Source organism: Urocitellus parryii, chromosome 2 (genome assembly GCF_045843805.1).
Source record: "Urocitellus parryii isolate mUroPar1 chromosome 2, mUroPar1.hap1, whole genome shotgun sequence".
Classification (NCBI taxonomy): domain Eukaryota; kingdom Metazoa; phylum Chordata; class Mammalia; order Rodentia; family Sciuridae; genus Urocitellus; species Urocitellus parryii.
The window spans coordinates 213,492,868-213,509,325 of record NC_135532.1 but is presented as its reverse complement, the minus strand read 5'-3'; positions in this window follow the sequence as shown (position 1 = coordinate 213,509,325).

The window sequence follows — 16,458 nt, the reverse complement described above, 5'->3', positions numbered from 1 at the left end:
TTCCATAGATCCTTTTAGAAACTAGATATTGGAAAAAAGAACTTGGATTGCCTGGGAAGTGCTTCCTACTTCATAGGTGATAACCCTCGTCGAAAATAATGGTGGCCATTTACTGGCAATTACTGGAAGTGGGGAGATAAAATAGAAGAGAGAAGTCTGAAGAATCAATGCTCTGTTCTGTTCTGCAACTATTAAAAGTTGAAAAATTAAATTTATAGAACTGATCACATCAGAAAGACATCATGTGGGTGCTATTAGGTTTTAATGAGAAATATGTGACTGAATATATGTCATTGAGTTCTCTTAAGTGTAAAACATTACTTAAGGATATTTTTATTCAGTAGAAAAATTTTATAGACTTATCATTTGCAAAACATTGACCTGTATATTTTTAAAATATATCCAATAGTGGTTTGAATGGTGGGAAGCTGTTTACATCCTGGTTTTCAAAATGAGATTAGACATAGTGATTTGTCCAGAGTCCCAGTAAGTGCCACCATCAGAACCAGAAGATGAATTGTTTAACTTTAGTTTTCTGATCTGTTAGAGAAGAAAACTTTTTAGATAAAGAGCAGCAGTCTCTTTTGAAGGCTGACAAGTGAGGTATGGAGTTAAAGTGGCATCAATCATCTGTCCAAGCTGAAGGGTCATAAAGCAATCTTGAGAAGCTCAACCTCTCCTACGTTTACCTTGGAGATGTATATTGATCCCATGTTCCATACTGAGATTATTTTCTCCATTCTCCTGGAGCCCCTTCTGAATTTCAATTGTGTGACAAAACTTATATGGTGAAGTTTTGTAGTACTCCTAGTGATTTCATTTTAGGAGTTCAAGTTGTAAAAGTATTCAGGGCCAAAGTTGAAGAAATGCCACTAATTTTCTATTGCTGCATAAGAAATTACCAAAATATATCAACTTGAAATAAGAACCCTGTCTTAGCTGGGATGCCATCACTACATTGTCTGCCCAGAGCATCCTCTGACTGAAATGAAAGTGTAGGTGTGCCTGAGTTCTTATTTGGAGGCTCTGGGGCTTCTGTGTGCATTCTGGAGTTTGCAAAGATCCAATTGCTATGGTTGTGAATGAGTCCCCATCTAGATGCTGGTTTTCACTCAAGCATTACTCTCAGCAATTAGAGGTCATTTGCATTCCTTGTCACATGGCCCCCCTCCATCTTTAAGCCGGCAGAGTCTTGTCAAATCCTCTTCATGGTTTCAGCAGATGATTTCTGCTTCTGTAACTAACTAGAGGAACTTGACTTCTAAAGGTTTCATTTGATTAGGTCAGTACCACCCAGATAATTCCCCTTTCCAGAGTCAACTGTGCCTTATCACATAGCCTAGTCATGAGAGTCAAGTCCATCAGATGAATAGGATGCCAGGGTGAAACATGGTGTGTCTGTCAGGATAGGGACAATATTGGGAAACATCTGCTGAGCAGCGTAGCACAGGCATAGTCTCCCACGCTGCTGAATGACCCCAGCCCACCTGATTCAGAGTAAACTCAAAGCCCTTGCTATGACACTGGTAGGTAGGGTGTGACCAGTTCTGCTCAGAGTATAAATATTTAAGACAAAAGTACTTAATCTTAAGTCTTGGATGCAGTCTTCATTTCCTCTTCCCTAAATTCATTTTACTTTAGGCAAATTTGCCCTCAAGGAAGACCAGTGAACTCTATATCCAGGCATTTGAATTTTATGTTCATTCTGATTGGCCTACTCTTTCCCAGACAGTGCATGGCTATTATTTCATCCTCTAGATTTATCCAAAAGCCACGTTTTTAAGATATTTCCTACAAATATATCTATATACAATACCTACCATTAGTCATCACATGTCTCACTTACGCTTTACATTTGCTCCCTTGCAGTTATCACCATGTCACAACATGTTTCTTTGATTGACTACATGCCAGCCCTGCCCCTCTTTCCTCTTAGACTATAACATTCAGGCAGAGAAGAGTTTCCATTTTTTCCTTACTTTGTCACTACTTTTATTCTTCTCAATGGCTAGAGAAACCTTTAGACCTTATTGGCCATTTAACAAATATTTTATATGTTGAATAGATGGATACATTAGGTCTATATTTGTTTATAATCTCTTTCCTCCATTAAATTATTAGTCTCAAGGAATGGGAGGATTTTTCTTTTTGCTACCTTTTCTCCAAGTCAAGTAGAATAAATGTTCTGTATTAGCTACTTAATGAATGCATCAAAATTAATTAGAATTTAAGGGAAGTGGGAAAAAAACTTGACTCACATATGAATCTGGATTACTGATTTAGATAACTGAATATTAGGGAAGACTGAAAATGTTAGCTGGTGGTGGTGACATTTGGAAAGATAAAAAAATATCAGAATAGGGTTTTTAAACACTTTTCAATAGAGAAATTGAAATATATTTCAATGTAGATAGGTGTGTTGATGACGAAGAGAAATCAGGAACTGGCCTGATGGTTGTTGTTTCCTGTAATAACTGGATTGGTTCAGAGTGAGATAGTGGGGAAATAAAAGTGTGCTTAAAAGATGAACCATCTTTTGGCAGAAATTTGTGGGGACAAGGGAGAAATCTTACTAAGGGAAAAGATGGGCTTATGGGTGTTGAAGGCTCACTTAGAATTGATGGCCACATATTTGTGTTCAATTTCCAGAGTTTTATAAATATTTTTTTGTACTTTTCAGCTGTGAAGAGTAGGTAGAGTATAATTAATTTGCTGATGCTTTTTACTATTTATATTCACCAACATAACATTCTTTGAGTAGTGTGTGTGTGTGTGTGTGTGTGTGTGTGTGCACTCATAACTGTGGGGTGGTATGTACGTGTATGTGCAAAGCAATTTTTTTCAAATAATAAGACATAAAATCCCCTCTAAAGTTAAATAGATATGAAAGTTCCAAATATACTATGGAGTATATGAAAACAAAAAGAATAATCAAAAAATGACATGTGGTGGAAATTTACACTTCTATCATTCCCTGGCAGGGCAGGCAGTGTTTTTTTCGTGGTGGTAGCTCAGGGTATAGCCTGACAACTGACAATATCTGAACCCTTTTTTTTTTTTGACTAAGTGAATATTTCTAGGAGAAAATATACAAATTGATTAGACATGACATAAACTAAAAAATATAATTTTTGACTGGTCATAGCTAAGGGGAAAATTAATAAAGTAGAAGGGAAAGAAAAGATGCTACTAAAATGGAAATATGAATAAAAATAGTTTTCAAAAGCAAAAGTTTTTAGCAGCGAGAGAAGTTTCTGACTAAAGTAATCAATCAATTCATTTAAAAATATTCAGAAATGACAATGGAATAGCAATAGATGCCCCCATCTTGTGTGAAAAGAAGTAGAAATACACAGCACTCCTTGAATGTTTAGCTGAAGGATTAGCCCATCTTCCAAGACGTTAATACCCCGTGGTTATTTTATAAACTATACACTGGTGAGACACTTGCCAAGATCTCCAAACAGGGATCCTTGTTCATTTTATTTTCAGTTCACTTTTTATGCACAACTCATAGCAATATACTATATTACTTACATACAACAATGAGTCAAGTTTCCTGGGATAGCTTTTCTTTTTTGCAATGAGTATACTGGTACCTGAAATACAGTCACCATTCAGCCAATACCCATTGAATAAATGAATGAATGAATGAATACATCAATTCAGCACTAAAAGGATATACACGCTGTCTGCAGCAGGCGGGTAACTCCCACAGATGTTTCTAAATGACTTGTTAGATTAATCAATACTCGTGATAAGACTCCTTCAGAATGAAGAAAGTATAAAATTATGGGTAGTATGCTTCACTTCATTAAGATTACTAACAAAACTAAAGTATATTTTTCTAGTTATTGTGAATTATAACAATAATGACCCTAAGTGCCACAGAAGACTACTGGTGTTTCCTCTCTGTGACTTGGTGTCCCTTAGTTTACCCTTTGCACCCTTCCCTCCCTGCTCCACCTCGTCTCTAGTGACCACTACTCCACTCTCTCCTGTTATTCTGAGGCTGGCTTTTTTCCAATAACCTGATGCTCTCCAGTTTCATCTATTTTCCTAAAATGGCATACTTTCATTCTTCTTCATGGATGGTTAGAACTCCATTATGTATATATACCACACTTTCTTTATTGCCTTTTGATAGACACCTAGACTGGTTCTATAATTTGGCTCTTGTGAATTTTGCACCACAAAATGGGTATGCATGTATCTCTAAAGTATGCTCATGTTAACTCTTTTTACATACAGAGGAGGAAGATCTACTATTTTGATAATAAAATTGACCCTGTCACTACAAAATTTGTCTGGCTCATGAGAAGTGATAAAGGTAATGGTCTTTTAAAACTGTTACCTTAAATTTCATGGAACCTAAATGCCCCTAACTGAAGTAGGCTAAAGTAGAGCAGTTATTTATCATTAATAATTCTTTTAAATTTGTAAGTTACAAAGTACCATCTATATGGAAATATATAAGCAGCCAATTACATTTTACTCTTAAACTTATAAGGGAAACTTATTTAACAAATACAAATGAAGTTCAAATGTCATCTATAATCTTGGTGTTATTATATTAATTTTAACTTTAAAATAATCAAAGTAGCTAAATATGCATATTAACTGGTCTTATGTCACATGCATTTTTTACTATTATAGTGTGAATAAACAGAACATGAGACAATTGAATATTGTACAAAAAATTTTCTAACCTTACTAACCTTCACTCATTCATGTATACACACACACACACACACATACACACACACACACATACACACACACGGAATTGACCAGGGGTGTTTACAACTGAACTATATACCCAGTACTTTCTATTATTTTATTTTTTTATTTTGAGACAGGTTTTTGCTAAATTGCTGAAAATGACCTTGAACTTTTCATCCTCCTGTCTCAGACTCTTGAGTTACTGGAATTACAGGTATGCACCACTGCATGCAACAGTCTAAACTGCAATTATATTCTTAATTCAAATTACCTGTTGAACAAAGGCCAAAAATTAAAACATTTAGGTTTTAGTCTTTACCTGCCACTAAAGATCATTGCCACATAATTCTGATTCTATAAATTATACTTTTCTTATTGTTTAAAAAAAACAGTCATCTAAATATTTTTTTAATTCTGTAACTACATTGTTCTATGATTTTATAGAATTTATAATCCAAAATAAGAATAAATTTGTGGCAAAGTTATTTACAAAGAATTAGGAAGGCTTTCTCTAAGCAGTCTTTCAAGTTATCCAACAACCAAGCTGTCTCTACAGGAGACATGAGGCCTGGGAAATTCCTTTGACATCATTTTGTGGCTGTTTAAAAAATAAGCATTACCATTGCTCTACAAAATATGATTCTCAGCTGACTTTAAAAGCATTTTGTATCAAGACATGTATCATAGCTGACTGCCATTTTTAAAACAGGAGGAACATTTCAGGGAACAATTACGATTAAATTCATGCGAATTCTCGGCAGAATGGAAGAACACACTTGGAAAAGAATGAGCTTGGAAAAGAATAAGCAACCATAGACCGTCAAAGAAAAAAATACAATTAGAGGGTAAATGCAAGCTCATGTGACGCAATTTGAATATGTGAAGCTGTAGGGATTTCTTTATGGAGTTTGAAACTCAGAAACTCAAACGTATATGAAGAATATAAACACCACAGTATTTTATTAGAGCTGAAATGTTTTTGTAGGAATCCAAATAAAGCAGAACATCAAACACATTGCATAATTTTTAAAGAGCTAGTTGCACCCATAAGCGGTTGGTTGTTAGAAAACAAAGTAGTTGGCATCATTTTCAAGTAATTTGTTCTAATGGAGATGGCATTTGGAGGTGCGGCTTTCTACACCATCAGAGTATATAAGGAGTCCCCGGACACTGGCATTCACACAACTGCTCTACAACCCCAAACCAACTCACCACTCCTGACACCATGAGCTACTACAGCAGCTACTACGGAGGACTGGGCTGCGGCTTTGGAAGCTTTGGTGGCCTGGGCTATGGCCATGGCTGTGGATATGGCTGTGGATATGGCAGAGGCTATGGATATGGCAGCTTCCGCAGACTGACAGGTGGCTGTGGCTTTGGAGGCCACGGATATGGATGTGGCTCTGGCTTTGGAGAACCTGGATATGGTTTCGGCTACAGAAGCTATGGATATGGATGCTGCCGCCCATCATGCAGTGGAGAATATGGGATCTCTGGATACTTCTGAATAAATACTTGAAAATTTACAATGCCTGCCCTTGATTTGAAAACTTCATTCCACAACCTGTGATTGATTTTCTCATCTTGTCTTTATAGCTGAACTTCTAGTTGGACCACATGGTTTCTGACTATAATGTGAAGAAAACTAGATGAACTCGATGCTGGCATTTGAATAGTGATGTTGTGTAGTGACGATTTACTTCATCTCTTTTTGTACTGGATGGGGAATCATTTGTGTTTCTGCAAATGTTTGCCTTTCAGTATCTGACATAGTATAATAAACCTTATCTTACATAATCAATTCATCATGAGCATTAATTCTTTGATCACAATAAACGGAGATGAATTGGTAACATCATTAAGCTATGCCAATATTCTTCTCTTATACATAAGAACTTAAATGACATATTTTACCTCATGATTATTTTTCCAACTTCTTTCTCTTACCTTTAATGACATTCTATTCTTCTCTTGTCTTCTTTTTTTAATCCCTTTTTCTCATCTATCTCTTTCTCCTTTTCATTAAATGAATTGTTACCAATATCTACATTTTCTACTTCAGGAAAATAAAAGAATTCTGTGTCTAAAAGTTCAAAGGCTTTTATGATAATAATGAAATTTAGCTTAAATTTTTTTTCACTAAAAAAGCAATATAGAGTATAAGGTATTTGTTGTAATATTTATCTTTGTGTTTGTGTAAAATAGGTCATAGGAAAAAACTGAAAACCATATTATTTTTATCTAAAACATAATTATCTTAAGTTAAATTTACTAAAATGTCTCAAGAAAATATAAATACCTGACTAGTTCTATATCTCACGTAGAAATAGAATCAATGATTAAAAACTTTGCTAAAAATAAAGAATTAAGAGACAGTGATTACACTGGGGAATTCTTAACAGTTTGTCTTTCAGAAACTAAGATGAAGCACATCATTGTATTTTTTGAAGATAACAAATTTCCAATAAAAAATGTAATGTCATCTACAGAGAAATTATAAGTCCATATTTCTCATCAGCATTAATGCCAAATTCTTAGGAATATTTTAACAAACATAATACAGTAATACATGAAATAGGCAATACTTCATGTCTAAGAGAGTTTTACTTAAAGAATGAAATAGAAAACCAAAAACAAGAGCTGCCCCACGCGCCTCCAGGGGAGGCGGACCTGCGACCCACCAGCAAAACAGGTCCAGCAGCCTGCTGAGGGGCAGAGCCGCCCCCTCCCCCTGTGCCTGCAAGGTAGGCAAAACTGTGACCACTGGCAGATCAGGCTCAGAGGCCTGCTGAGGGGCAGAGCCGCCCCCTCCCCCCACACCTGCAAGGTAGGTGGAACTGCGACCCACCGGCAGGTCAGGCCCAGCAACCTGCAGAGTGGCAGAGCTGCCCCACGCGCCTGCAGGGTAGGCGGACCTGCGACCCACCAGCAAAACAGGTCCAGCAGCCTGCTGAGGGGCAGAGCCACCCCCTCCCCCCACACCTGCAAGGTAGGTGGAACTGCGACCCACCGGCAGGTCAGGCCCAGCAACCTGCAGAGTGGCAGAGCTGCCCCACGCGCCTGCAGGGTAGGCGGACCTGCGACCCACCAGCAAAACAGGTCCAGCAGCCTGCTGAGGGGCAGAGCCACCCCCTCCCCCCACACCTGCAAGGTAGGTGGAACTGCGACCCACCGGCAGGTCAGGCCCAGCAACCTGCAGAGTGGCAGAGCTGCCCCACGCGCCTGCAGGTTAGGCGGACCTGCGACCCACCAGCAAAACAAGTCCAGCAGCCTGCTGAGGGACAGAGCCGCCCCCTCCCCCTTGCTTGCAAGGTAGGTGAAACTGTGACCACCGGCAGATCAGGCCCAGCGGCCTGCTGAGGGGCAGAGCCACCCCCTCCCCCCGTGCCTGCAAGGTAGGCGGACCTGCGACCCACCAGCATGTCAGGCCCAGCAAATTGTGGAGTGGCAGAGCTGCCCCACGTGCCTGCAGGGTAGGCGGACCTGAGACCCACCAGCAGAACAGATCACCCCAATTGGAGGAGGAGCACAGCCACTACCTGCCCTGCAAGGGAGATTTTTCAACAATACAAGAGCAATATAAATAAAAAGAAGGAAAATTTCAAAAACACAACAGCTTCACCAAGCAGAAAGAAACGTGAGCAGTATGAAAAGACAAGGAAAGAAAGGACCACAAGCAATGCAGGTCAACTCAACTCTAGAAGAGGTAATGGCTGCAATAGATGGAATGTCAGATAAAGAATTCAGGATATACATGCTTCAGATGATCTGGAGTCTCAAGGAAGACATGAGACAGCAAAATCAGAAAATGAAAGATCACTTTGACAATGAATTACATAAACAAATCCAAGAAGCAAAAGATCAATTACACAGGGAGATAGAGGTAATAAAAAACAAACAAATAGAAATCCTAGAAATGAAGGAAGCAATAAACCAACTTAAAAACTCAATTGAGAATACTACCAGCAGAGTAGAACACTTAGAAGATAGAACATCAGACAATGAAGACAAAGTATTTCAACTTGAAAAGAACATAGACAGCTCAGCAAGACTGTTAAGAAACCATGAGCAGAACATCCAGGAAATATGGGATAACATAAAGAGACCAAACTTAAGAGTCATTGGGATACAGGAAGGCATAGAGGTCCAAACCAAAGGAATAAACAATCTATTCAATGAAATAATATGAGAAAACTCCCCAGACTTGAAGAATGAGACAGAATCCCAAATCCTAGAAGCCTACAGGATGCCGAATGTGCAAAATCATAAGAGATCCACACATAGACACATTTTAATGAAGATGCCCAACATACAGAATAAGGAGAGAATTTTAAAAGCTACAAGAGAAAGGAAGCAGATTACATTTAGGGGTAAACCAATCAGGATAACAGCTAATCTTTCAACACAGACTCTGAAAGCTAGAAGATCCTGGAACAACATATTTCAAACTCTGAAAGAAAATGGGTTCCAACCAAGAATCGTGTATCCGGCGAAATTAAGCTTCAGGATCGAAGATGAGATTAAAACCTTCCACGATAAACAAAAGTTAAAAGAATTTGCAGCTAGAAAACCATCTCTTCAAAAAATCCTTGGCAAAACATTACAGGAAGAGGAAATGGAAAATAACAATGAAAACCAACAGTGGGAGGTAGGACAGTAAAGGGGGAAAATAATCAAAGAGGAAAACAAATCAGGTTTAGTAACATCAATAAACAAATATGGCTGGAAGAACAAACCATATCTCAATAATAACCCTAATGTTAATGGCTTAAGCTCACTAATTAAGAGACACAGGCTAGTTGAATGGATCACAAAACAAGACCCAACAATATGCTGCCTACAGGAGACACATTTGATAGGAAAAGATATACATAGACTGAAGGTGAAAGGTTGGGAAAAATCATATCACTCATATGGACCGCGGAAACAAGCAGGAGTGTCCATACTCATATCAAATAAAATAGATTTCAAGCCAAAGCTAATCAAAAGGGATAAAGAGGGACACTACATACTGCTCAAGGGAACCATACACCAACAAGACATAACAATCATAAATATATATGCCCCAAACAACGGTGCAGCTATGTTCATCAAGGAAACTCTTCTCAAGTTCAAGAGTCTAATAGACCACCATACAATAATCACGGGAGACTTCAACACACCTCTCTCGCCACTGGACAGATCTTCCAAACAAAAGTTGAATAAGGAAACTATAGGACTCAATAACACAATTAACAACCTAGGCTTAATTGACATATATAGAATATACCACCCGACATCAAGCAGTTACACTTTTTTCTCTGCAGCACATGGATCCTTCTCAAAAATAGATCATATATTATGTCACAGGGCAACTCTTTAGACAATATAAAGGAGTAGAGATAATACCATGCATCTTATCTGATCATAATGGAATGAAACTGAAAATCAATGATAAAAGAAGAAAGGAAAAATCATGCATCACTTGGCAAATGAACAATAGGTTACTGAATGATCAATGGGTTTTAGAAGACATCAAGGAGGGAATTAAAAAATTCTTAGAGTTAAATGAAAACACAGACACAACATATCGGAATCTATGGGACACATTGAAAGCAGTTCTAAGAGGAAAATTCATTGCTTGGAGTTCATTCCTCAAAAAAAAGAAAAAAACAACAAATAAATGATCTCATACTTCATCTCAAAATCCTAGAAAAAGAAGAGCAAAACAACAGCAAAAGAAGTAGAAGGCAAGAAATAATTAAAATCAGAGCTGAAATTAATGAAATCGAAACAAAAGAAACAATTGAAAAAATTGACAAAACTAAAAGTTGGTTCTTTGAAAAAATAAATAAAATCGACAGACCCTTAGCCATGCTAAAGAAGAGTAGAAGAGAGAGAACTCAAATTAATAGCATACGGGATGAAAAAGGTAATATCACAACAGACACTTCAGAAATACAGAAGATAATCAGAAATTATTTTGAATCCTTATACTCCAATAAAATAGAAGATAGTGAAGGCATCGATAAATTTCTTAAGTCATATAATCTGCCCAGATTGAGGCAGGAGGATATAGACAACCTAAACAGACCAATATCAATTGAAGAAATAGAAGAAACTATCAAAAGATTACCATTTAAGAAAAGCCCAGGACCGGATGGGTATACAGCAGAGTTTTACAAAACCGTTAAAGAGGAACTAACACCAATACTTTTCAAGCTATTTCAGGATATAGAAAAAGAAGGAGAACTTCCAAGTTCATTCTACGAGGCCAACATCACCCTGATTCCTAAACCAGACAAAGATACTTCAAAGAAAGAAAACTACAGACCAATATCTCTAATAAACCTAGATGCAAAAATCCTCAATAATATTCTGGCGAATTGGAAACAAAAACACATCAAAAAAATTGTGCACCATGATCAAGTAGGATTCATCCCTGAGATGCAAGGCTGGTTCAATATATGGAAATCAATAAATGTTATTCACCACATCAATAGACTTAAAAATAAGAACCATATGATCATCTCGATAGATGCGGAAAAAGCATTCGACAAAGTACAGCATCCCTTTATGTTCAAAACTCTAGAAAAACTAGGTATAATAGGAACATACCTCAACATTGTAAAAGCAATCTATGCTAAGCCTCAGGCTAGCATCATTCTGAATGGAGAAAAATTGAAGGCATTCCCTCTAAAATCTGGAACAAGACAGGGATGTCCTCTCTCACCACTTCTGTTCAACATAGTTCTCGAAACACTGGCCAGAGCAATTAGACAGACGAAAGAAATTAAAGGCATAAAAATAGGAAAAGAAGAACTTAAATTATCACTATTTGCAGATGACATGATTATATACCTAGCAGACCCAAAAGGGTCTACAAAGAAACTATTAGAGCTAATAAATGTATTCAGCAAAGTGGCAGGATATAAAATCAACATGCATAAATCAAAGGCATTCCTGTATATCAGCGACAAATCCTCTGAAACGGAAATGAGGACAACTACTCCATTCACAATATCCTCAAAAATATTAGAATACTTGGGAATCAACCTAACAAAAGAGGTGAAAGACTTATACACTGAAAACTACAGAACCCTAAAGAGAGAAATTGAAGAAGATCTTAGAAGATGGAAAAATATACCCTGTTCATGGATAGGCAGAACTAACATCATCAAAATGGTGATATTACCAAAAGTTCTCTATAGGTTTAATGCAATGCCAATCAAAATCCCAATGGCATTTCTTGTAGAAATAGAGAAAGCAATTATGAAATTCATATGGAAAAATAAAATATCCAGAATAGCAAAAACAATGCTAAGCAGGAAGTGTGAATCAGGCGGTATAGCGATACCAGGCCTCAAACTATACTACAGAGCAATAGTAACAAAAACAGCATGGTACTGGTACCAAAACAGGCGGGTGGACCAATGGTACAGAATAGAGGACACAGAAACCAACCCAAAAAACTACAACTTTCTTATATTTGATAAAGGGGCTAAACGCATGCAATGGAGGAAGGATAGCATCTTCAACAAATGGTGCTGGGAAAACTGGAAATCCATATGCAACAAAATGAAACTGAATCCCTTTCTCTCGCCATGCACAAAAGTTAACTCAAAATTGATCAAGGAGCTTGATATCAAATCAGAGACACGGCATCTGATGGAAGAAAAAGTAGGTTATGACCCACATACTGTGGGGTCGGGCTCCAAATTCCTCAACAGGACACCCATAGCACAAGAGTTAACATCTAGAAACAACAAATGGGACCTACTCCAACTAAAAAGTTTTTTCTCAGCAAAAGAAACAATAAGAGAGGTAAATAGGGAGCCTACATCATGGGAACAAATCTTTACTCCTCACACTTCAGATAGAGCCCTAATATCCAGAGTATATAAAGAACTCAAAAAATTAGACAATAAGATAACAAATAACCCAATCAACAAATGGGCCAAGGACCTGAACAGACACTTCTCAGAGGAGGACATACAATCAATCAACAAGTACATGGAAAAATTCTCACCATCTCTAGCAGTCAGAGAAATGCAAATCAAAACCACCCTAAGATACCATCTCACTCCAGTAAGATTGGCAGCCATTATGAAGTCAAACAACAACAAGTGCTGGCAAGGATGTGGGGAAAAGGGTACACTTGCACATTGTTGGTGGGACTGCAAATTGGCGCAGCCAATTTTGAAAGCAGTATGGAGATTTCTTGGAAAGCTGGGAATGGAACCACCATTTGACCCAGCTATTCCCCTTCTCAGTCTATTCCCTAAAGACCTAAAAAGAGCATGCTACAGGGACACTGCTACATCAATGTTCATAGCAGCACAATTCACAATAGCAAGACTGTGGAAGCAACCTAGATGCCCTTCAATAGATGAATGGATAAAAAAAAATGTGGCATTTATACACAATGGAGTATTACTCTGCATTAAAAAATGACAAAATCATAGAATTTGGAGGGAAATGGATGGCATTAGAGCAGATTATGCTAAGTGAAGCTAGCCAAGCCCTAAAAAACAAATGCCAAATGTCTTCTTTGATATAAGGAGAGTAACTAAGAACAGACTAGGGAAGAAGAGCATGAGAAGAAGACTAACATTAAACAAGGATGAGATGTGGGAGGGAAAGGGAGAGAGAAGGGAAATTGCATGGAAATGGAAGGAGACCCACAGGGTTATCAGAAATTACATACAAGAGGAAGTGAGGGGAAAGGGAAAAATAATACAAGGGGGAGGAATGAATTACAGTAGAGGGGGTAGAGAGAGAAGAGGGGAGGAGAGGAGAGGGGAGGGGGGATAGTAGAGGATAGGAAAGGCAGCAGAATACAACAGACTTGATTATGTCAATATGTAAATCAATGGAAGTGTAACTGATGTGATTCTGCAATCTGTATACGGGGTAAAAATGGGAGTTCATAACCCACTTGAATCAAAGTGTGAAATATGATATATCAAGAACTATGTAATGTTTTGAACAACCAACAATATAAAAAGATATAAAAAAAGAAAACCAAAAAACATAATTTATTAACAGAATAAGTTAAATAATCTATAAACATATATCCACAGATAAATTGAGGTTCTCAGCCTGTTAATTTCAACATCATTTTAAATCTGAGTTTAGCTCTGATGATTGATTTTTTTCTTCAGTATATGGAGTTTTTAATGTTTTTGAATGAGTTGTATTTTTTGTTGTTAAATGCTAGATATGTTTTTTGTTGTCATTTGTTTTTAAATTATTTTTAACTGATGTGTAAAGACACAAAATGGCACATATTAATGAGGTTACACGTGGTGTTTCAATACATGTATATACTGTGTAATCAGGTTAAATGTATTAATTTATTCCAATATTTACCACTTCTTTGGGGGGGAAAAACCACTTTCGTCTCTTAGCTTTTAGGTTACAATACACAATCGTAAATTGTGTTCCCTCCACTTCAGTAACACACAGAACATCAATCTATTCATAACTTATTCCCATTGTTCCAGCATTCCCTATCTATCCTGTTCCCCAGTCTCTCCAACCTCTGGAAATCTCCATATAATTGTAATTTCTATTGAAACAACTTTTAATATGCTAAATATAAGTAAAATAATACAGTACTTACAAATGAAATCAAACAGTACATTAAAAGACTACTCAACATGGTAAGGTGGATTTCATTCCAGGGATGAAAGAGTTGTTGAATATGCATGAATCATTTAAATGAAAGACAAAAATCATACCAATAGATTAAGAAAAAGTGTTATGATTTGGATCTGGAATTTCCACCCCAAAACTCTTATGTTGAAAGCTTGGTTCCCAATGAAAGAAGGTACAGAGGTGTGTATTTTAGACAATGTCTGATCATGAGGGTTGTAACCTCATCAGTGAATTAATCTAATGGATGGATTAATTTGAGTGGACAAATGGGTGGTAACTGTAGGCAGGTAGGGCATGACTGGAGGAGCTAGGTCACTAGCAATGTGCCTTTGGGGACTCTCTATTGTCACTTGTTTCTCTCTTTACCTCTTTGCTTTCTGACAGCCATGAGCTAAGGAATTTTCCTCCATCATTCCTTCAGCCATGATGTTCTTCCTTACTTCAGGATCCCAGAGCAATGGAGTCAGTTAACCATGGACTGGATCCTCTGAAGCCATGAACCAAAATAAACTTTCCCTCCTCTAGGTTCGTCTTTCAGGTATTTTGGTGAGAAAATGTTGACTAACAACTCAAAGGCATTTGATAAAATTTAACCTGACTTCATGATAAAAATTTTGAACAAATTAGGTACAGAAAGAATATAACTCAATATATTTAAATCTGTGAATAAGTAACCAACAGTTCACCCTGTACTGAATGGGGTAAAGCTGAAAGCTCATGCTCTAAGATGTGGGAAGAGAAGAATGCTCACTTTTACCACTTTATTTAAACTAATATTTGGAAGTACTGGACGGGCAATCAGGCAAGACAAAGAAATCAAAATCATCCAAACTGGAAGAAGAAGAAGAACTAGAAGAAGTAGTAGTTAGTCATCCTTGATTGCAGATGACACACCTTATATATAGAAAAACACAAAATCTCCACCAGAACTAATAAAAGGATTCAGAAAGTTCTCTAGATGAAACAAAAATCAATGGCATTGCTATACAGCAATAATAAATGATCTGAAGCAATCCCATTTTACAATAGTTACAATAAAAAGAATAAATTTGACTAAAGAGATGGAAAACCTCTACAATGAAAACTACAAATCACTGGTGGAAGACACAGAGGATACAGAAAAAATGCAAAGACATTCCATATTCAAAGATTAAAAGAATCAATATAGTTGCTAGTCATGGTGGCATATGTCTGTAATCCTAGAGGCTCGGGAGGCTGAGGCCAAGGATCACAAGTTCAAAATCAGCCTCAGCAATGTGTGAGGCCCTAAGCAACTTAGGGAGACCCTGTCTCAAAATAAATAATGTTGGGAATGTGGCTCAGTGGTTAGCCCCTGGGTTCAATCCCTGACACCAAAGAAAGAAAAAGTCAATATTGTTAAAATGTTCATGCTATAATGATCAATCTACAGTATCAAGGTAGTCGCTCCCCAAATAACAATAGAATTCTTCACAATTCTAGAGAAGCAATCCTAAAATTTATATGGAACTGCCCCCCACACACACACACACACAAAAAAAAAAAAAACGCCAAAGAACTGGCCAAAACCTTCTTGAGAAAAAAGAAGAAATTAAGAGGCATTATATTTCCTGACTTCTACATATCTGTAGCATGGTGATGGCATAAAAACACATACATAAGCTAACAGAATAGGGGCCTGGAGGCCAACATATGCATGTACAGACATCTGATATTCAACAAAGATGCTAAGAGCATACACTGGAGAAATAGCATTTCTTTGCAATGAAATGTGTTTGGAAAATTGTGTATTAGTATGAAGGGATGAAATTAGACTTCTATCTCATACCAGTTACAAAATTCAATTCAAAATGAATTATAGATTTAAGTATAAAAACTGAAAAAATGCAAAACAATTAGACAAAAAAAAACACAAGAGAAAAACTTCAGGACATTGAAATAGGAGAGGGTGTTTTAGAAAAGTCACATTTGCTTTATGGGTACTTGGAATTGTGGCAGGTAGGCTTTTCGTGTGAGAATTTGTGTTAATTTTGTTAGTAACTAGGGTACCACATACTTGTTGTAGCTGTAGGGTTCACATCAGCTTGTCTCCTTCCGTTGGATCTTGAACTTAGTTCT